The sequence below is a fragment of the Barbus barbus genome, assembly GCF_936440315.1.
Source record: "Barbus barbus genome assembly, chromosome: 40".
NCBI classification, from domain to species: domain Eukaryota; kingdom Metazoa; phylum Chordata; class Actinopteri; order Cypriniformes; family Cyprinidae; genus Barbus; species Barbus barbus.
Window position 1 is genome coordinate 8636232 of NC_136718.1, and position 24485 is coordinate 8660716.

General features: G+C 37.7%; 1 protein-coding gene across 4 annotated transcripts in view; it reads right to left on the reverse strand.

Annotated features, from left to right (window-relative positions):
• Window positions 1–24485, reverse strand: part of LOC306859698 (neural cell adhesion molecule L1-like protein) — a 66006-nt gene that overhangs the window by 38818 nt on the left and 2703 nt on the right. For 2 of the 4 annotated variants that reach the window (XM_079400888.1, XM_079400886.1), the window contains exon 1: window positions 5394–5521. The exons of the other annotated variants lie outside the window; for them this stretch is intronic. The gene's annotated coding sequence lies outside the window, so the exon portion shown is untranslated. Of the gene's footprint in view, window positions 1–5393; window positions 5522–24485 lie in introns of those variants that run through there. 4 annotated transcript variants of the gene reach the window in all.

Sequence of the window (24485 nt, forward strand, 5' to 3'; positions counted from 1 at the left end):
TTGAGTTCAATAAACTAAAAAGTTAATATAGAGTTGCCGGTAGCTCTTTCACGAGTTCACACTTACATATATTTAGCACGAGTTACGTAATGCGTATTTGGCGAGTATGGTAATACGTAGTTGGCGTGCTGTCCTGGGGAAGGGCTCTGAGCTCGGGAATGGCCCGAACCCAGAGTATCCCCCCATGGTATGGTGAGAACTTAGTGATATTGGTGGAGAAGGGGTGGTGGAGGGATGCTGATAGACCGTCAAATGAATGCAGGTATGTCAGCTGTATTTATGTCCGTGAGTTGATTGACTTGATTGCGTACCACTTGTGATTAATTAGGCTAAGTATCTGACGTGCTCCTCCCGAACTTTGTTAATAAAACATCATTTATTTTACAGTACGTGTACTTCTCTGGTACATACATGGTAAATATATTGTACCTACAGGCAAATGAGTGGTAACACAAGGTACTTACCTGAAGTGCATGTACATGGTAACAAATAAGAAACACGGCTGTACTTAACAGTCATACATGCATAGTAATTAGTTTGTACATACAGACAAGTGTGGGTAAGAATGGTCACTTACAGGTAGTGCCCGTCCATGGTAACTAATTAGATACTTACGGACAAGTGGGTACAAACAGGCAGGTCCTTACAGTATCCATACATGGTAACTAATAAGACACATTACTGTACATACTAATGGTATGTACATGGTAAATGTGCAGCACCTACAGAAAAATGTGCTATTATGTGGTAACAAACAAGACACATACTGTACTTGGTATACACGTGGTAAATATGTAGTATTTACAAACAAGTGTGTGTTAATGTTAAATTGCTCTCCACAACAGTGCTTACAAAGTTTGAAGTATTGATAATTCCTGTGTAATGTTTATGTAAAATGGTGCACTTTATTTTACAGTCCTATTTCCATATACTTATTATGTATATACATATATACATATATATATTATGTAAGTACTGGTGTATGTACCTATTAGTTAATGTACAGAACAAGTTATGCGGTACTCAAGTCGGGGGTATAAACATGTTCCAAGGTACTTATTGAGTATTGGATGGTAGATGTACATAGTAAGTATATGGAAATAGGACCATTTTACATAAACATTACACAGGAATTACCAATTTTTCAAACTTTGTAAGCACCGTTGTGGAGAGCAGTTTAACATTAACACACACTTGTTAGTAAATACTACATATTTACCACGTGTACCAAGCACAGTATGTGTCTTGTTTGTTACCACATAATAGCACATTTTTCCGTTGTTGCTTGAGGTCACAAACTAATGGCTGGACATTCTCTTTCGGGATTTTCTGATAGAGTGCAGATGGTTCCATTCATTTTGACAAGTCATCCAGGTCCTGAAGCTGCAAAGCAGCCCCAGACATCACACTACCACCACCACGTTTGACTGTTGGTATGATGTTCTTTTTATGAAATGCTGTGTGGTTTTACGCCAGATGTCACGGGACACACACCTTCCAAAAAGTTCAACTTTTGTCTCATCAGTCCACAGAATATTTGCCCAAGAATCTTGGGGGTAATCAAGATATTTTTTGGCAAATGTGAGATGAGCCTTTGTGTTCTTTTTGTTCAGCAGTGGCTTTTGCCTTGGAACTCTCCCATGGATGCCGTTTTTGCCCAGTCTCTTTCTTATGGTGGAGTCATGAACACTGACCTTAACTGAGGCAAGTGAGGCCTGCAGATCTTTAGATGTTTTTCTGGGTTCTTTTATGACCTCCTGGATGAGTCATCATTGCTCTCTTTGAGTAATTTTGGTAGGCCGGCCACTCCTGGGAAGGTTCACCACTGTTACATGTTTTCTCCATTTATGGATAATGGCTCTGACTGTGGTTCACTTGAGTCCCAAAGCCTTATAAATGGCTTTACAACCCTTTCTATACTGATACATGTCCACTATTTTGTTTCTTATCTGTTCTTGAATTTCTTTAGATCGTGGCATGATGTCTTGCTCTTTAAGCATGCTTCACTTTGTCAGACAGGTTCTATTTAAGTGATTTCTTGATTCATCAGGTCTGGCAGTAATCAGGCTTGGGTTTGGCGAGTGAAATTGAACTCAGCTTTCTAAAATAATGTGGTTAATCCCTTTTTTCCCTTAATAAATGAAATCATAATTTAAAAACTGCATTTTGTATTTACTTGCATTATCTTTGTGTAATATTAAATTTTTTGATGGCCTGAATCTTATAAGTGTGACAAATACGCAAAAAGTGTACAAAACAGGAAGGTGGCAAAAACCTTCTCACGGCACTGTAGATAGAAAGATAGACAGCACAATAGAACTATAGACAGAACGACAGACAGACAGACAGACAGGCAGGCAGAGGCAGGCAGGCAGGCAGGCAGGCAGGCAGGCAGGCAGGCAGGCAGGCAGACAGACAGACAGACAGACAGACAGACAGACAGACAGACAGACAGACAGACAGACAGACAGACAGACAGACAGACAGACAGACAGATAGATAGATAGATAGATAGATAGATAGATAGATAGATAGATAGATAGATAGATAGATAGATAGATAGATAGATAGATAGATAGATCACAGTGCTAATGGGGAATTAAACTACTCTAAGTTTAACCTCATTTTGATTTATAGATGTTGCCTCCAACTTGACATCATTTAATAATGAGCAGCTGCTCAAGATCATCAAATAAGGAGTCAAACGTTCCTAAATTAAGCCATGTCTCTCATTAAGTGACCAGAAAGCCTATATTGTACCAAGACACTGCCCCTGAATTCCAAAGATTTGTCAACTTCAACATGTTCATAGCATGCCAGTATCACTGCAAACAAAACACAGCCTGCTGTGACAGCTGCCTTTTGACCTTTGTCTGGAGCAAACATACTCATTAATTCGTCATGATTCAAATGTAACTCTTTATCTTTACATCGGAGGTTTTACGACATCATTAAAATATTTAGACAACACTAACAAAGCTTTAAAAATGCCAGAGAGTAAGTAAAGAAAATCCAAGCGGCCTAGAAAGACAACTAATAAGCCCTGTGACACAGTAACATTCATTCACGCTAGATGCCACAACATAAAAGCACCTGTAATTAGAAGCATGTATGTCGGCTCACAGACGACCTGTACGCAAGTCTTACAACTGCAGTGTTAGAGTTATATTAGGACACCTGTCACATAAGAAACCAATTTTGTGAGATTCATCATGTTGTGGTTATTTGTGTTGGCTGGTTTCACATTTGAAAACTTTGAGGTTTTTGGACAAGTCACAACTCATACACACATTCCCACTCTCTCTCTCTTTTCCATTTTCTTTCTTTCTATTTCTCACTAATATACAGTATATGAACAAGCTACAATTAAAAATGTACTCTATTGTTCAAAAATAGGGGGCAGTTTTTTAAAGTTTTAAAGTTTGCTCACCAAGGTTGCATTTATTTGATCAAAAATACAGTAAAAACAGTAAGAATGTGAAATATTTTTACAATTTAAAATAACTGTTTTGTATTTGATTATATTTAAAAAAAATGTAATTTATTCCTGTTAGGCAAAGCTGATTTTTCAGCATCATTACTTTAGTCTTCAGTGTCACATGATCCTTCAGAATTCTATGATCTGCTGCTCAAGAAACATCAGAATTTAAAAAGAACAAATTTGATCTGAATTAGAATCTTTTGTAACATTATGTTTTACTGTCATTTCGATCAATCTAATGCAGAGGTCCCCAACCACCGGGTCGCGACCCACTACCGGGCCGTGGAAGAATTCCTACCGGGTCGCGAGAACATTTGGGGGAAAATGTGTATAGATATGACGCTCTGTTATTTATTGTGTGTAAATGATTGCTCTAATTATTCTGTATTTTCGTTGTATGCTATTGATATGGAGATGCAATTTGGCGATTTCATGTTAAATTAGTAAATAAAAGATTGCTCTGATCTGTCATATAGGCTATTAGGGCTTAAACGGATCGTGATATACGGACCAGCGCTCACAAGAATAGAGACATGTTTCAGACAGCGTGGCATACCAATTTGTTTCCTCTTTCATGTATCCTTGCGTTTAAGAAACATATGCATGGGGTTTGCGGTTACGTCGCAATACTGGAAATATTTCTGTTTTAAACCATAAAGGCGAGCCGATTGATATCACACAAGCAACGTGAAAAAAAACCGTAAAAAAAAAAAACCGCTGCATTAACAGCGCATATTCTCTCAGAGACGACAAGAGACGAATCTACTTCAACATGTGCTGATAACAGTATAGATGAATAGACCTGTTTTAAAGACCCCATCCACCCCCCTACACAACCCCCCCGTCCGTGAGATAAATGTAACCGGTCCGTGGTGTAAAAAAGGTTGGAGACCTTGAATAAAATTATTAATTAATTTATTTTAAATCATACTGACCCCAGACTTTTGAATACTGTTTATGAATGTCATTGCAACACACACACACATATATATATATATATATATATATATATATATACATTTACATTTAGTCATTTGGCAGACGCTTTTATCCAAAGCGACTTACATCAAAATTTAAAAAGAACAAATTTTATCTGAAATAGAATCTTTTGTAACATTATGTTTTACTGTCATTTCGATCAATCTAATGCAGAGGTCCCCAACCACCGGGTCGTGACCCACTACCGGGCCGTGGAAGAATTCCTACCTATATATATATACATATATATATATATATATATATATATATATATATATATATATATATATATATATATATATATATATATATATATATATATATATATATATATATATAATAAAAGATAAGCATGCTTTTCAATCAAAACATTTTACCAAAAAAAAATCCTACTGTTTAATATGAACACATATATAATACTGTAACATTTTCCAAATGTAAAAACATTATTGGATCATGTTGTCATATGCCTTACACATTCAAATACCTTTGAGGCTACTGTATGCACACAAATCAAAAATAATTATCAGACCTTACAGATATTGTCATCAAATGTCAAAGCAGATCAGTCACAAATCCTGCATGCAGCTCAAAATTTAACAGCATTCCTTCTGAGACAGAACAGTGTTGAAATGCACACATGTGTGTATGTGCAAGAAACATGTGATTTGCATGTTGAAACAAGCAAATTACTTCTATGCCAGCTTCCAAGTATTTTTTAGTTTTAAGTTTTTACATTCTTTCCCCATGAACATAATCAGCATGTGCATGTTTGCTACCAAAATTCCAAAGTTACACTGTCATACCATAAATTGTATAGCATGCTCATCATAAAGGGAAGAACTTACACCAAAAGAGACACTTTCTGTATAATAAGCAGTTAAATAACAGTTCCACAAAATGCATAAGATGCAAAACAGACAGATCCAATTACCTTCGGATATCCTCGTTCTCTCACAGGCTGTCGTCCCTCTGACCTGCACCGATACAGTCAGACCAAACAAGCATGAACTCCACTCGCTGGAGCACAAACACTCATGTACATTACAACAAACCTCTGACAGGAAAGCTAGAACCAGTAATACCAGAAGTAGGGAGGTGACTCCGGGGCTAAACAAACACAGGGGCATGATAAGTCAATGGGAAGCGTGTGGCTACCTATCCTGTTTCTAGAAAACCCATTTCAAAAGAATATCATTGAATGACGATAAGCTATAGTGGCTTACATAATAGGGAAGCATTTGGATTACAAGTCCATTTAATTCATTTTAATTCTGTCTGACATGACCAATGGGAATTTATACAAAGACATTATTGTCTTTCTTCATCTTATAATGGAGTTAATGTTTTAAATGTTGGGATAGGAGACCAAACATCCTAGTTTCATGAGGTGTGTCCCATTATCCAGTCAATTCGCTAAATCCATTTATTATTAACCGTTTTCCAGATGTTAGGCTCACTAACCAACTCGCTGTTCTGTAAATATAATAATATTGCAGAGAGCACAGCAAAGTAATAAATAAAAAGAAATAAGTATTTAAATATTTAACTAAATTTTTTAAATTAAACTTAAAATATTAAAAGTAATTCAATAATAATATATTAAAATTATTTAATAAAGTTTTGTTTTATTATATTGGGATAGTTGTTATAAGTTCAAATAATTGTGAAATTTATGCCTAACATGAGAGAGAGAAAAAAAAAAGATGGACACTGCAGGTTGGAACCTGCAATACTCACATGAGCACCACAGCAGAATGCGTCTTAAGCATATGAATGTAAAAACAAAATGCTGATGCCAACAAGGCTGAGTGCCATTTATTCATACTCATAAACCATGAACAAAACAATGCCAGATAACAGAAGAATGTTCCATGAACCATGATCTTATAGTAAATGCTGGTTCACTTGAATGGACCAAAGTGTGTTTTGTGTTCAATTATTGGCTGCTGAGAGTCAACAGAACTGAAAATATTTAGAAGCCATTTAAAAATACATTTAAAAGTCTTTAAGGACTTTTGTACACAAACTTTTTCTACATACCATTTACAGTAGTACTGTGTTAAATTTGGATACTAAAGCAAAACCGTTTTTGAAAACTGCTATGCTATATTACAGTTCCAACAGCACAATTAAAACCGCCTGTAATGGTCTGTATTACTTCACTGCATTAGTTCATGTGTTAATTTTCCCAAATGGCCAAACCTGCTGCCATTTTTGCACATCTTTCCATTCACATACAGTTTAGTCAACACAGCATTTTTAATGCTAACTGCAAAACTTTGTAAAATGCATCAAGCATTTCTATCAGCAAGCAGTCATTTAGGATGGCAGGATGGAGAGAGATGATGGGGCGAGAAAGAAGGAGAGAGGAGGGGAAGGAGCTCTTAATCTGTGCCTCACAGCAACGCAGTGAAAGTTGGGAAGTATCTGGGACAGACAGGAAGAGAGTGACGGAACATCCCATTCATCTCGCTACCATTCAGAAACATCCTGGGCTGTCAGCACTCCTGCACAGCACCTTGTCTGCTTTAATCATTTTAATAACACACAGCCAGAGAAGAGAAGGCTCTCTTATGCAACCACTGCCACATTTCCATATTGTACGCAAGTCCACATTAAGATGCCCAGATATTGTAATCTCAGTCTTGGTAGAGGAAAAAAAGACGCCTAAAAATGAAATACTACCCTGAGGTATGGCAAAGCTTAGTCTGATTTTATTCACAAGTTAAATGATGTTAGTTAATGAAATATATGGTAATACAAAATCCTTACTGCAAAATACATTCAATTCATTGATATTATAGACCTTTCCCAAATGCACAAAACTAAGGTTTGCTTTAAGAGATTTGGGAGGACTATTTAAAGAGACTATTTAACTTCAAACCATTGCTTCTGGACAAAATATGAGTCCATAATACATAATAATGCTTATTAGAGTGAAAAGTCCATGCAGAACTGATTTAGACTGTTTTTACTTTTAAATGCTTGATTTGTGCATATTTCTCTCCTGATTCAGATGAGACTTTTTCATTGGAGAAAGCAGTATTATGGATAGACGTGTTTCTTACAAACACACAGCTTTTCGACTTCACAAGATGTTAATTGATGGACTGGAGTGGTGTGGATTACTTGTGGATTACTGTAATGTTTTTATCAGCAGTTTGGACTCTCATTCTGACGGCACCCATTCACTGCAGAGCATCCATTGGTAAACAAGTGATGTAATGCTAAATTTCACCAAAACCGTTCCCTTGAAGAAACAAACTCATCTACATTTTGGCCCAAGAGTGAGTAAATTTTCATCAAATTTTCATTTTTGGGTGAACTATCCTTTTAAAAATCAACAACAAAATCTTAATTTATGATATAAATACGAATATATTAATGACAAGCACTTTTCACGTTCCTGAGGATACATTCACTAGAAGGTGTAAGTTGTCCAGATATAATATTTTTCAATATTTGATTTGGCCTATTTCCAAATATAATTAGTATCAGATTTAGTCATATTAAATATGTAAATAAATAAACAGAATAAGATTACTGTTTTCATGTAGCGTCTAAAAAACAACGAGTATGTGAAGAAATCACAAGAAGGGAACTTTAATTAATAATGGGCCAGATACTTTGATTTGATAATAGACACACGTTACTTAGAGACAAGAATGCGAAATGTGAAAGCAGTAATATCAAATTTGGCTAGAGGTTATGAAACCTGACTCTTTAAAAGAAACACTTAGTTTTATTTCTTCATTTGATGGGTCTGCACTGTTTGTGTACACAAAACAAGACCAATACTGAGAAATGAAAGTTTTGTCTGGATCAGGAGGCCAGAATCAGATCTCATGAACGTATGATTCATTTCTCAAATGTAAAGAAGTACGGGTGATAAGAACAGGACTTTCAAAGGATCCTCCAGGGCTGAGTTCCAGAGAAGCTGTTCAGTGCTGCCGAGTAGATGCTTAGGTACTGCCGTGTTTCAGATAAGAGTGCTATATGCACAGAGAACAAAAAGAACTTGATGGTAGCTTTGAACTCAAAGCTCCTTTTTCTGTGATGGAATTAAGATCATCAGCTGTAAAAATCTGGGTGCCAGCATTCTTCCCCAACTTGCTGAGCATATCGTTCTTGATTTATCCCAAACATTTTTTTTTTTAATTATTATCTTCACAACATGTTATGACAGAACCCCGCAGCAGATAAACAGGAAACCACTGCCTATCAATCAAATTCACACAAGACTCAAGAGTTAAAACCAGATGTGTCTCCACAACACTGAAGAGAACGATAAGTTCAGTACATAAAATATTTTAATATAGTGTGCATTATGATCTAGCCAGGGAATTTCCACTTTTTTAATATTAAATAGCTCCAGTAGCAACAATAAAAGTCTTATCCAAATAGAAATATGATAATGTAGAAAAAATAATGTTGTAAATAAAGCAAATATTACTGAAGTATAGGGTTTCAAAATTTCACTTCAAATTTGAATGTTTAATTGAATGTGTTACTTGCGTGCTTGTCTTTGTAATTATCACATTATTACACAGAGTATTTTAAATAATAATAAGAATTTATGTTCTAATTAAAGAATAATTATTTTATGAAATTATATATTCAAACATTTAGAATTCACTTATTAAAAACTCAATGTTAAAATCATTAATATTGTGCATTTTTTCCTTGGCCTCTCAGTAGAATAATTTTTTGTCATCATAATAATTAAAATGATCATAATTGTATTTACATGCATTATTATATATAATTCTATAAACGCTTGGAAATTAATAAATAACTGCATTCATATAATTGTGCCACATTAACTATAAAATTCTAATTTTTGCAGTCTCATTCTGGTTGGACATGAGTTGCTATATAGTAATTTCCTTATATAAATATAAATACCTTAGGTGTCTTAAAAATACCTATAATGACCAAAAATAGCACATTATACAATGCAGTTTGATGCACTACTAAAAAACTCTTGCACCAATATAATAACCTTCAAGCACTTAAGAAATAGAGCTGCATTTCCTTGTCTCTGCCAAAGGCATTTAGGTGCCTGTTTACCAGGGGCCACTAGGGCCAGTCTATGTCAGGGCCTTGTTGGCCACTGGCTGCCAGCACTAATGGCTGTCTATGTGAGGAATTACACCATGCCATGACATGGGAACTCCTTGAAAATGTGTCGGGAACCAGCCGCATTAGCATTTTGGAAACGCATGAATGAGTGTGTTTGTTCTAGTCTGGGTGGTTTGCTGAAAGACCCCATTAACAGCAGGTCTAGAAGGACTGCAGTGTGTCAGGTCAGACCCAAAGTGAACAGAGAGAGGGGGAGAGAAAATAAAGAAAACAAAGCAAGTAAGCAGGATGAATAGAGAAGGAGATGCTTATGAAGGTGTTAAGTTTAAACAATCACTTAAAATAGAGCCATAGAAGTTAGAAGCCAAATTTACCCCACACTGTAAAAAATCCAATTAACAAAATGTTGGAAGGGTAAAAATATTTAAGTTGAACTAATTGTATTGCTTGGGCTTAGTTGAGAAGACATATTATATTAAGTCTGCACAAATATATATTAAAAAATTATTTACAAATCCAGTCAACATTCAGAATGCTAAATGTTCACTAAACTAATAAAAACAAATCAAGCCAACACTGGGATCATTCTGCATGTGCACGTGCCTGACAGTGACTTTTAAGTGCCACTAATAAATGTTATTTTTTAGACTAAATGTAACAAAAAAATCATGCAACATATTCGATTTTTTTGAGTGAACATTTAGAAAGTGTTTATGAGTTGTATAGCCGAAGAAAAGTGGATATTTAAGTGTATGTCAAGTTCAGGCGTCAGGTAAGTCGATTGGCACTGAATAGATATTTGTACTTAACGTTAGACTGAATTTATCAAAACATATATTAAAAAGGTGTAAATGTTTTATTTAAAATGTATATTTTTATACACAAATGTACAACATATTTAAAAACATCAAATAAGCGTTGTATAATACGTCTGAGGGAAATTTAAGTTAAGGGAATGTGGTCTTTCACTTTGTTTAATCCATAAAACACAATGTCAAAAGCTGTGTTACAACAATGAATTATAGCTAATTTTGGCATGTTGTATGATATTTTTGTGTTTCCGTGCCGTGAAAAGGAATGAAGAGATTGCGCAGTCTTTCTCTCTTTTATAAGCCGTTAACCGAAATCTATGAAACGTATAACTTAATGTAAACCACAGTAATGCGCTCATTTGAAGTTAACATGGGCGTGTTGAATGGGTTTTTGCATGTGTAAACTTTTGCAATTGTCCTGTGAAGTAAAAAGACGACATTAAACGTGACTAACAACAAGCCAGAAGTCACAGTGAAATGTCGCTCTTTTCAAACGGGGCGGATTATCGTTACACTGCATTTCTGGTCTTGTGAAAGCACTTCAGAAGAGAAGTTCGTCATTCCGAACTGAATCGTTTCACAAGGCCGTTCAAAGCGTCTCAGTCAGTTCCCTAGGTAGTGAATCAGATCGTGCACACGAGTCACTGCACAGGGTCAGGGGAAGACCGTGGCTCAGTAAACACTGGAACAACTGATCAATCAATTTGTAAAACGTCACCACAGGTATTTATCAATAACAAGCAGATATTTTGATATTATTTTTATGCTATTTAAGGTAACTTAGCCCTATAATATGCAATGTACATGTTCTATTACAAATCCAGTCAGCATCAATTCTCCCGGTTGTGCAATGGATTGTGGAATGGATTTGTGCCAAAACTAAAAATAAATAAATAAATAGTTGCAACTTCTGTTTAATCACAAATTTAATTAACTGATATTGATACATTGATTTAAAAGGCATCATTTAATTTTTTGAACTTAAATGTACTTTTCTTTCTCCATCAGGGTGTGGCCAAAGTTTCATTGGTGCTTTGTCATCATTGCAAGATTTCAGATGCAACCCAGTCAGTTCTTCCAAGGCACCAAACACTGGCACGTAACCAGACCGCTCCACTGCAACTACAGTCCCCTTCATAAGTATTGGAACAGTAAAGACAAAATTGCTCTGTTGGCTGTGGAGTCAAGACATTTGCAAATATGAGTAAAAGATGAATATGAGTCAAAACTACAGAATGTCACATTTTATTATTAGCCGTTACAACACATATGTTTTACCAAATAAAAAGAACAGCACTTTTAGAGTTCATCCCACTCATTGATGTGAGCATAAGTATTGGGACAGTTGAACATAAGGCAGATTAAAAGCTATTATTTAGTTGCAGATCCCTTGCACACAATCACAGCAGTGAGTCTGTGACCCATAGACATCACCAGACTCTTGGTCTCATCCTTTGAAAGACTTTCACCAGCCTTTAATGCAGCCAATTCCAATTGTTGCTTGTTTTGTGGAGTTTCTGCCTTTACTCTCCTCTTCAGCTGGTGAAATTCATGTTCAATCGGATTTAAATCTGGAGTTTGACTTGGACAATGTAAGACTTTCCATTTCTTTGCCCTTATAAATTCCTTGACTGAACTGGCAGGGTGTTTTGGGTCATTGTCCTGATGCAATATGATGCACTTCCCAATTAATCTGGTGGCACTTTCTTGAATATTGGTAGGCAAGATGGTTTTGTACACTTCCAAATTCATTCTGCTACTGTCATCATACATTAAGTCATCAGTAAAGTTGAGAGGGCCTGTTTCAGAGACAGCCATGCATGCCCATGCCATGACACCACCTCCACCATGCTTTACAGATGAGGCTGTATGCTTGGGATCATTTGCAGTTCCCTTTTTTTCTCCACATTTTTGCTTTCCCATCACTTAGATAAAGATTCATCTTTGTCTCATCGGTCCATAAACACAGTTCTAAAACTCTTCTGGCAAAACTCTAATCTTGCCTTTCTATTTTTGGTGCTGGTCAGAGGTTTGCATCTTGCTGTGTAGCATCTGTAATTCTGTGTCAAAGTCTCCTGAGGACAGTAGATTGTCAGAGCATCACCCCAGCTTTCTGGAAGTTGTTGCTGATTTTACAGACATGTCTTTTAGGGTTAATTTTCACAGCTTTTATGATTTGTCTGTCATCAACTACTGTTGTTTTCTCAGCCGATCAGGTCGTTATTGGTTGCTGGTGTCGCTGGTGGTTTCCAAACTCTTGATTTCTCCATGCCCTTTGTTTTTGCTATAGCTCTAATTGACTTCCTCTTTTCTTTTAGCATCCAAATTGCTTGCTTTTCTCTCAAAGTCAGCTTCCTCATCTTCATCCTGGTTTGTGTGTCATCATCGAATGCAAGATGCAGAATACAGAAGTAATGGATATAACTGATGCTACACATTCCCTGCTTTTAATATCTGAAGAATTAATGCAACAGGACACAGCTGATCACTTAGAAAGACCTGCGAGGCAACTGTTACAATACTTATGCTCACATCAGATAGACGGATGAAACTCTAAAAGTGCTGAACTTCTTAGCTGGTAAAACATCTGTGTTGAATCACCCAATAATAAAATGTGACATTCTGTAGTCTTGTCTCATATTCATCTTTTAATCATATTTGTAAATGTCTTGACTCCACAGCCATCAGAGCAATTTTGTCTTTACTGTTCCAATACTTATGGAGAACACTGTACATACTGTGTGTACTTTCAAGACTGGGAGTTTATTGCTATCATTCCAGGTAATATGTGTAAATGTTTAGAGTTTTTACTACAATTATAATGTGCTTTATTGTTCTCAGTGGCATCTACGCTAATATTAGTCTGTTTCATTCTTATTCCAAGATCACCATAGCCACCCAGATCCTGTCCGTATCCATATCAGATGGTGGATCAGCACCTAGAAATGACCCGAATGTCAGCGGAGACCATGTCAGCTCGATGAGCTACAGAGACAGATCCCCTCCGAAGACCTCGTTGGCCACGAGAACCAGACAGTCCACTGCTCAATCTGACCTGTGTTGCAGCCTAGAATTAAACCACGCCATGCATCTGCCTGGTTTCTCCCAAGGTTTTCTACTCAATTTCTGTCACCGATGGAGTTTTGGGCCCTTGCCGTTGTCGCCTTTGGCTTGCTTATTTGGAGATGCTTGGCTGATTGCACAGACATTATTGGAAGAGAGCTGAACTGGATGATATCAACACTGAATCAACAATTAACTCACTTTAACTGGAAAAAAATTTTGTTATTGTCCTCTTGCATTACTGACAACTATTTTCCTGTTTCACTCTGTAAAGCTGCTTTGACACAATCAGTATTGTATAAAGCGCTATATAAATAAAGGTGACTTGACTTGATTTTATATACTGTAACACCTGGCTCTTATTTTATTTTATTTTTTTTACTTCTGCCTCATTTTTAAGATGTAATTGTGAACAGTAATACTATTTGTAATTGTTTGTTTGCTAACATTTAGTTTAGCTTGTTTAGTTTTTTCTTAGTTCATTAAACAAAGTTTAAACTCAAATTTTGCAGTGTATTACAGATGTAATATTTGTCAACTGGAGCTTTAAAGGGATAGTTTACCCAAAAATGAAAATTTGCTGTTAATTTACTGACCCTTAGGCCATCCAAGATGTAGGAGACTTTTTTCCTTCATTCCTGTGTTTAGTCTGTACGAAAAATGTTATAAATGGAGATTGTTATTAAATAAAGGCTATTATGTGTTGTAATGTGTGTGTTTTTAGTGACTGATAAACACCAGTTAATCATTTTTAATAATTTTGTTAAACTATAAACATATGTTTATGTAGCTCCCCAGCAATTTATTATTAACATATAAAAAAACATGGAGTAAATGATTACATTTTAATTGAAATTACTTGTTGTAATTTTCTAAATATTTGACCAATTAAAACATTTTAGTTGAATGGACAATAAAACTAGTTCAGGAAAGGTTGAGCAAACTAATAAATAGCAATTCAGATAACACTTTGAAGTCAAAAAATGATTGAACGTAAAATGTCTGTGGAACTAGTTACTAAATAATAATTAGATGAAACCGCTTGAAATTTTTTACTGTAGTGGGAAAAGCTGTAGTCACATGTTTGTAAAGTCATTTAGCCTACACCCATGAACCTTTTATGCTTAAAGCTTTACCTTGATTGAATTGTGTTTTTATACTTTCTCCTTTTTTCTCTTTTTTTTTTTTTTCTTTTCTTTTTTTTTTTTTGCCATGGGATACCATTAAAATTAATATTAGTTCAACAATTTACAGTTTTCTCTTCTGATATCATGACAGTTAATAAGTTATTAACAGTTCATTTAAGAATTAAAGTTGACGTGGACACGAACGTCTTTTTGTCGGGTGCTGTTCCCATGGTTAATTGCAATTTCGGCGCTCCGCTGATCATGACTGTCTAAACTCAGACTCAGCCTACTCAGAGTTGAATGAACTAACACAATTCAGCCGTTCTAAAACCCCAAACTATGAATTGTCCATCTCACGGTAAGTCAACTCAGAGTTCAAGTTTAAACTCAAAGTTGGTTGAACCTCCTTATTGAAACAGGCCCCGGGTCTCCCAATCAAGGGAGCCCCATATTGAGATCACATGACCAATCATGCCAAGCAACTGTCCAAATTACTAATAACTAATTCTTATTTTTATCAAAATATTTTCAGAATGAATCCACAAATGTCCACATGAATATGTGTAATATGGAGAAAAACAAAGATGAAAAGGAACTAAACAGAAGACAAGCAAACAGCTTCAGTGAGGCATCTGTTAGTAAACAAACCTCATGCATCCAGGCCAGTAGATGTCAGTATACACTTCAAAACCTCTGATATGAAGAGAAGCAAACTAAATATGAGCAAAAACTAATTTCAGAAGGTAAATATGGTTAGAAATTATAATATGGTCCAAACCTGAGAAGTTGGGTGGGGAACAGGGAAGAAATCCTCTTAATTAGCATGAGAATGAAGCTTAAACTTTAGTTCAGCTACACCTGGAATCTTCCTTTCATTTTGTCACAGAAACTTGCCTTTGAATAGCATAGTTCAGTGACAATTCTGCTCAGACAATAGAAGAATATGTGTTACGCACTCCAACTCAAAAGGTATTCCTACTTTTGTCTTAAAATATATTCTGAATGCACATGTGTTTCAGCGTGTATCTGCATGCATTGTAAATGTGAAGGGTGTGTGTCTGCGTGCTGGAGACACTGTGGGAGAGAAAGAGTGTGGTGAGTAATCAGAAATCCCTGAGGCTTCACGCAGTGTTATCATTTTTGCCACATGTAACAGCTTGTCGAGGAAAAACACCCAGCCCAGCTTGTCGAGGAAAACACCCAACCATATTCCCAAACAACATCCACACTTCACCTGCTTAATCTTTCGAGAGGCAAGGTCTGTGCTGAAACAAATCTACACTTATTGTGTAATGTTGTTCCCATAAGTGCTGCAGTGCTATGATTCAAAAACAAATATGCAGTGTTTATTAAGAAGGTTAAATTGAACGGAATGATTATAATAGTCAATGGAATGAAATAATTACAATATCAAAAATCAAAAATTTTTAAATGGTTTAATGAGTAGCTAAACTATGAAAAGGCCCATCTAATTCTATACCTTCAGGACATATTTATTTTAACGGCTAAAAGAGCTTTAGACAGAAAGCTGTTTTTAACTTTTTTTGTTATAGGAAAAAGATGAATTGATCATTTGAAGTCGATTGAATTTCATCTTCTTTTCTGAGTACTGAATTAAGCATGTGAATTGCATGCATATTAGCATTTTGAAATATCTGTATTCAGAAGGTTAAAAGCTCAAAGTATCAGCTTGGATGAGCCATGTTTGAAGTGAAATAGTCTACAATATTCAGAAGGGTTTGGGTTTTTTTTTTTTTTTTTTTAAAGAAAATCCTCTTATGTAGCATTTATTTGATCAAAAATAAAATAAAATCCGTAATACTGTGAAACATTACAATTGTAAATAATCAATTTCTGTTTTTATACATTTATTCATGTGATGGCAAAGCTGAGTTTAAAAAAAATCCTAATATTTTTGTGGATAACAAACATTAACATTGTTAGTTAAAAATCAGCATTTACTTAATATAAATATTCTGGAACATCATGATTGTCTTTTCTTTCACTTTTCATCAATTTAATGCATCCTTGTATGTATTTCACCTGAATTCTATTTTAATGTGGCTTGCTTATTTACTTCTTTATTTTAGTCCTGTCAATCGATTAAAAAAATAACTAATTAATAGCACATTTTTCTTATATTAAATGAGATTAATCACAATTATTTTTCCCCCTAATATTTAACCATTGAAAGTGAAAAAGTGAAAGTGAAGTGACATACGGCCAAGTATGGTGACCCATACTCAGAATTCGTGCTCTGCATTTAACCCATCCAACGTGCACACACACAGCAGTGAACACACATACACACACAGCAGTGAACACACACACACACCCGGAGCAGTGGGCAGCCGTTTATGCTGCGGCGCCCGGGGAGCAGTTGGGGGCTCGGTGCCTTGCTCAAGGGCACCTCAGTCGTGGTATTGAAGGTGGAGAGAGCGCTGGACATTCACTCCCCCCACCTACAATCCCTGCCAGCCCGAGACTCGAACCCGCAACCTTTGGATTACGAGCCCAACTCTCTAACCATTAGGCCACGACTTCCCAAATTGACTATAGCCATTCAACATTACAGTACAACTGAGATATCCATTTTAACATTCATTAGACTTTTAAAAAATAACTTCTACTTTAAGTGTACTTAAAACAATCTTCACATAAACCCATTATAATAAATGTCATATTTACCTGTGCCCTTCAGCAGAAATATACAGCAATTGAAGTTATCAGACACTAAATCGTAAATTAAATATAGATGAATCCTTACAGCTAGAAAAGTCATTGATTTCCTCTTTTTCTTTGATGAACAGACATCACAGCAGCTAGGTTATTTGCCGCTGCTGAACGTGACGCAGATCTGACATGCATTGTATTTTCTCTCAACTCTCTTTACCTTTTCTGACCCACTTCAGGTCTTAAAGTCTCTACTAATGAACTGATGAGTTGAATCGTATGTGTTAGATGAGGGAGACAGGACAGCTTTGAAAACCATTTCAGAGACATGTTCTTAAATGTGACTCATATATAATATATAACATGCTCGCACAGTCTACAGGCAGCTTTAATCACCCTTTTGGTACTAATGACTTAGCTGACCACGACATTGCATGCAAGTAGTTTCATTCATGCTTTGATATGAAAAGATATTTTGTGTGTGCAATTGAAGAGCATGTACTACGAGCACAGTTTCCGTGCTCATTTGCTGAAGTGAAGTTGGAGCGCGCGTTTGAAACATCTCCCGTTCTGTAACTGAATAAATGCACTTCTTGACAAGAAAAAAAGAGACTGAAGCAACCGTTGTAAATGGGTCGGCCAACCCTAGCCCCGCCCCTGTGTTAATTGCATTAAACAGAAAAAATGAATCGCCTGCGTTAACGCGCTAATTTTGACAGAACTAATTTATTGATGTATTTATTTGTTTTCTTGCATTGTGCCAAAGACCAGCACTTTAACTATGGTGAAAATCACTGTAAACATCCTCTCCTGTTTCAATTTAGATATGAATATATTTTGTTTGGAATTTTAAGCAATAGAACACATAAAAATGTTCATCCAAACATTTCTGTTGAATTATTTTTTTAACATTGCTAGATGTAAATTTGCTCTAACTGACTTATCTCATCACATAATGTGGTCTGTTATTCGACAGGAAAGTGAATACAGGTGTTAAGGGGCTGTGAGCGACACACACTTCAGGAGGTGCTAGTGAGATTAGATTGAGAAGAGGGACCCCAAGAGATTGGCCATATTAGCATATGAATATTATTCAGCTCGATATAAAAGGAACAGATCTGGGGAACAAACCTGAAATTATTCACGAATGGAAAAAAAAAGTTAGGCAGAAATCTAAGCAACATTTGGCTCCTTTCACACACAAAAACATCAATGCGATGTGAAGCTTTTTTGATCTAATATAAACCAGGTCACACCTAACATAACATGCAGTAACCTGTAAAAATGTCTCTTAGTAGCAGACACGTTCTTTACTTTCCTATTCTGTGATGACTGACATCTTTTGTTGCTCCCACTGGGCAATATGTGAGATAACTAGCATCTGAATCCACAGTCTTTTATTTGAACCAGAGTGTGAATATCAAATTATCGTCTCTGTACCCTCAATGGATCTGAGTCATATGAATCACGCCAAAAGAGAAGGATGTCTTAGGGATGAACAGAAAACTTATTTACTTCATGTTCCAGCGTAAGAGGAACATTGTCAATATGGGGAGGTAGGCAGTCGGGGCAAATGGTATTATTTTGAGAGTGTCATGTGTGGCCTCAGAGGGAAGTGTGAGCGAGAAAGGTTATTCTATATCGGGACACACAGTGAGAGCTTCTGTTTAGCTGTGTGAGACAGACTGAATTGGACTGAAGTACACTAGAAGTGCCAACAAACCATGTCCATACACACTTAGGAGGAATGTGGGCCATTGTGCCTGTCAATGGGGAGGACGTTTTCCAAGTGGGTTGCAAAGAGTGTACAGGACATTGGGAGTGGGTGTCTTTTGTACGTGTGTGTATTTGTATTTGCGTGTGTTTGGAGACAGAGCAGCCCAGATCTCGCTCAATGGGTGGCATCGTTATAGAATATTGTTTCCTCTCCTCAGAAGTACTATGGAAAGCTGTGGAAACCATGTGAGATGGTAATTACATTAGCTACGGCCAGCGGGAGAAGTCACGACCCCATTTCCATCTACTCACTTTTATGACAGAAAATCAGTATAATGCTTACTCAAAAGAGATTCATAGCAAAAAAAATGCTGTTGGTATATAATAAATGAAATGCTTTTAGAAATCATAGGAATTTACATGTGATGTTTGCATGTATATTGATGTACCTTAGGATAGACAATGAAAACCAGCATATGTTGGTTAGGTATGTTTTGAAGCATGGCAGCTGCTTTGAGCTGGTTTGAAGCTAATAGGACCAGCACATAACCAGCTTAAACCAGCTCATGACCAGCTAAGGACCAGTTTAAACCAGCTCAAGCCAGCTGCCATGCTTCAAAACATACCTATTCAGCATATGCTGGGTTTTTAAACAGAGTGCTTCTTGGCAAGTTCTGCTGACAATGGATAGTAAACAACTGATAGTTTCACAACACTTTAAAAGTAAATTATGGTAAAATAGTATTTTAAATCAGAAACAGATTAATTTTGCAACATTGTATAATGTTCCAAGTTTATTAATGCTCCAGTTTGAGAATCAAATGTTTGGTAAGTGGCACTAAAAGGTTATTTAAGGGGTAAATGTTATATCACCTAAACTAAACCCTACCCTAAACCTAACCAGTAGTGTTAACAAAAGTAAATATGAGAAAAAAATATACTTCATATACTTAAACAATCATGTCATTTTAGCTCTTTTATTGTGACTTGTGTATCACAGGACTCATTCATGCACTTCAAACTGTTGTATCAGGTGAGCTACTGAGCATATTTACTACATTAGAAAAGCCATACACATAGAAATGATTACATGAAGCAAACATCAAAATGTTGCAGTCTAAAAGTCATGCACTATGGTAAAAGTGTTTTGAGGTGTCCTTACACAATACATTATCAATACTTTATTTAGTCTTTATTAATTCAATCATAATTATATTTGCTGTAGTTTCCAGTTACTACTATAGAAGTTCATCCAACTATGATGACTTCTGCTTTTGAGAACCCCGGAAATGTAAAAAGGGACTATGAGCCATTCTTAATAAAATAATACTTTCTATTAACTTCCATTTGTGTGCGTCTTTCAATGGAAGAACAAATCTTATGTATAGAAATGAATGCAGTATTCCATGAAGCTCAATGGATTTTTTAACATTTGCACATCTCTAATGTTATTCATTTTCACAAATACTAATGGGGATTGTGTGGATACATCAGGCTGCACAAGGAGGTTAGAATCAGTTTAGAAAGAAAGCATGTTTTATGGCCTCAGATGTGAAGAGAGAATGCTGCAAAACCAGTCTTCAGAACGCCCAACAGTAGCCAGAAAATATAATTGACATCCAAAGCATCCAAAATCTCAAAAGCAGAGATCGACAGTAAATGCAGACCACGCCAAACTGCTAGTTCCACCAGATCTCAAGATAACAACCCCTTTCACAAACAGTTTGTTAGAGAGGCTCAGTGATGATTCATATTCATCTGAAGAATGAAAAATACAGAACCTCTTTATTGTTACTCACTGTCCTGTGGGGAAGAGTTCCCTAATAGGCCCCAGCGGACACAGAGCTCTGACTGTGAACCCCACAGCAGGACACTGTCAGCACTATACACCAGACCTGTCTGAGAGAAAGCCATATGTAAAAGCGAAAAGAAGACATTTTGAAGAATGCTGGTAATCAAACAGTTGATGGTCCCATTGACTTTCATAATGTTTCTTTCCCTACTATGGTAGTCAATGGAGACCAACAACTGTTTTTTTTCTTCACAATATCTTCTTTTGTATTCAACATAGGAAAGAAACTCATATAGGTTTGGAACAACATGAGGGTGAGTAAATGATGACAAAATTTGGGTGTAGAATAGGGGACATTTTCTAGTTTAGTGGTCATAATGTAATTAAAATGCCACTTATGTGCAGCATGCTCATAGGTGACCCTCTATAGTGAGGGGAGCAATGCTAGCTCTACCTTGGCAGAGCTCTGGAGAGCGGAGAACTTAACTCTCAGCATGAGAGGGAACTCAGACGCTCAGAAGGGAGCGGCATGCTCATAGGTGACCCTCTAAGTTGAGGGGAGCAATGCCAGCTCGACCAACAAGGAGAGCTCAGGAGGTAGCAGCATGCTCATAGGTAATCCTCTATGCTGAGGGGAGCAAAGCTAGCTCTACCAAACGCTCAGAAGGGAGCGGCATGCTAATAGGTGACCCTCTAAGGTGAGGGGAGCAATGCCAGCTCGACCAACAAGGAGAGCTCGGAAGGGAGCAGAATGCCCTCTATAGTGAGGGGAGCAATGCTAGCTCGACCAATAAGGAGAGCACATAAGACGCCCAGAAGGGTGCGGCATGCTCATAGGTGACACTCTAAGGTGAGGGGAGCAACGCCAGCTCGACCAAGAAGGAGAGCATCGGAAGGGAGCAGCATGCTCATAGGTGACCCTCTATGATGAGGGGAGCAAGCTAGCTCTACCAACAAGGAGAGCAACTTAACAGGGAGGCAGGGAGAGGCCTTACAACCTGAAGTTGCTGACTCACAGAGCTGAAATTCTTTTCAGATGCTCAGGAGGGAGCAGCATGCTCATAGGTGACCCTCTATAGTGAGGGGAGCAATGCTAGCTCTACCTTGGCAGAGCTCTGGACAGCGGAGAACTTAACTTTCAGCATAAGAGGGAACTCAGACGCTCAGAAGGGAGCGGCATGCTCATAGGTGACCCTCTAAGTTGAGGGGAGCAATGCCAGCTCGACCAACAAGGAGAGCTCAGGAGGTAGCAGCATGCTCATAGGTAATCCTCTATGCTGAGGGGAGCAAAGCTAGCTCTACCAAACGCTCAGAAGGGAGCGGCACAGTGGCGATTTCTTTAAGACTGCAAGGGAAGCTCAGCTTCCCCTATAATGTCAAAAAATTAATGGTAAAACATGTACTATTGTGTTAACATTTTATTGATTAAAAATGCGTTAGAACACGTTCATCTCGAAGACGAGTTCGTTCAGAATCAGCTACATATAGCAGGTGACTCGATTTCCTTCTCATATATTCCCGTAGCATCAGTGTATTTGCCTGTTGAAGCCCAGCGTCCATTGACTTCTATGGAGCTGCTTTGAACAGTTTTTTTCAGTGCTTCAAAACTAGACGCTCATTGGATAAATGCTGCGATTATGTCTCTGGGGGTGAATGGAGGAGTGGGCGGGGCTGGACTCCGGGCTTCTGCGTGATGATTGGAGGGTTTGTCAAAAGACTGCATCTCCTTTTGATTGACAGCGATTGTGTCCTATAAGAAGTCGCTGATGCTGAAGCCATTTCAGCCAGTGTTGCCAATTTAGCGACTTTTCAGACCACCCTAGTGACTTTTTAGACCACCCTAGCGACCTTTTTCCCCAAAAGTGACTAGCGACAAATCTAGCGACTTCTTTGACAAACCTTAGCGAGTCTCTGTGATCGCTGGAACTGCCGCAACGGCGCGAGGTGAGCGCGCACGCACCTCTTTCTCTGTTCAGTGAGCGGCTGAGAGGAGCAGCGCGTTCAGTTCAAATAGATATTATGTTGCTTCTCTAATTTTACATGCAAATATAGCCGAAATCACAGCACAGGAATTGTCTTGTCTTATCTTGTGTGTATTATTTGATTTCATCATACGACGGCTCGATTATAAATTAGGATTTTTGTGCAGACTAACTTCTTGGGAGGGAGAGCTGGTTATGTATTCTTAAAGGGCTGCGTTTCAGTCACTATTTCATATTTATCCCGTTGACTGACAACATAAACAGTAAAATATATAAAGGAGAACAGTTTTATTGAGAATTTGGCTGCATTAAAATACAGTATGAGCACAGAGAGACAAACAAATGTAAAAGGCAATATGACGCGATGACGTAATTAATATGCTAATTAGCGCATGACGTCTTCTGGCGACATTTAGCGACTTTTCAAACTGGCTTTAGCTACTTTCCATCGAAAGAAGTTGGCAACACTGATTCGAGCTCAGTTCCATAGTGGACTTTGCAAGTGTATTCAAAAGACAAACTGCTGCAACCTATTTCTTGATATTTGCTTGGCGAAATTGCTGGCCAATTTTCATTATACGTTTCACACAATTATACACCACATTCCTTGTTTCAGTTTAACCTAATTCCCACATTTCCTCCGTCGAGTTTAATGTTTTTTTAGATCGTTTCATTCATTCATTCATTCATACAGTAGGCCAGGCGGTGAACTAGCCAGCTAGCAAATTGCACACGATGGCAGAATTTACGTATAAATAAATGGACCATTTTTATGATGTAGGCCGAAAATGAGCTTCCCCTCTTTGAAAGACCAGCAGCCGCCACTGGAGCGGCATGCTCATAGGTGACCCTCTAAGGTGAGGGGAGCAATGCCAGCTCGACCAACAAGGAGAGCTCGGAAGGGAGCAGAATGCCCTCTATAGTGAGGGGAGCAATGCTAGCTCGACCAACAAGGAGAGCACATAAGATGCCCAGAAGGGAGCGACATGCTCATAGGTGACCCTCTATAGTGAGTGGAGCAATGCTAGCTCGACTAACAAGGAGAGCAACCTAACAGGGAGGCATAGAGAGGCCTAACAACATGAGGCTGCTGAAAGAAGGGAGCGGCATGCTCATAGGTGACCCTCTATAGTGAGGGGAGCAATGCCAGCTCGACCAGCCAGTAGAACATAGGGTGCAGCATGCTCATAGGTGACCCTCTATGGTGAGGGGAGCAAAGCTAGCCCACTGTCTGAAAAACTCCAGAGAAGCTGACACAACAGTGTTTACTTACACCCTAGCACAGGGGCTCAGGGAGATTGCTACTTAAAAACCCCCGGAAGGGGAGCAGTCCCTGAGCTAGCACATAGATATCCTCAGATAGCCATGCACCTTCCTCAAAGGAGGCATCCCTATGTTTTCCAAGAACTGATGTTAAAAGACCCGCAGGTCCAGGCATTGCAGTGCTGGAGACCTGATGACCAAGAAGGCTCCCACAGAAACCTACGACTGGCCACACGATCCAGGGGTATGAGGCCGGGAACAGGGCTCTCATCCTAGCCTGGATCTAGTATCGACGAGTGAGGTCATCACTGCACTGAGTCGAAGGAAAGAGGTGAAAAACACACAAAACAACAGGTCCCAGAATGCAAAGAATGGCTACACAATACCAGTGAACTGTATAACTGGATCGTACTCACCCATCGTACTCGTGTTCTTAAAGCGCAGGTTTCTAGGTTCCCACCTAACCTCGGTCAGGTTGAAATAACGGTGGTTGCAGGGTAATTAGAGAGGGGA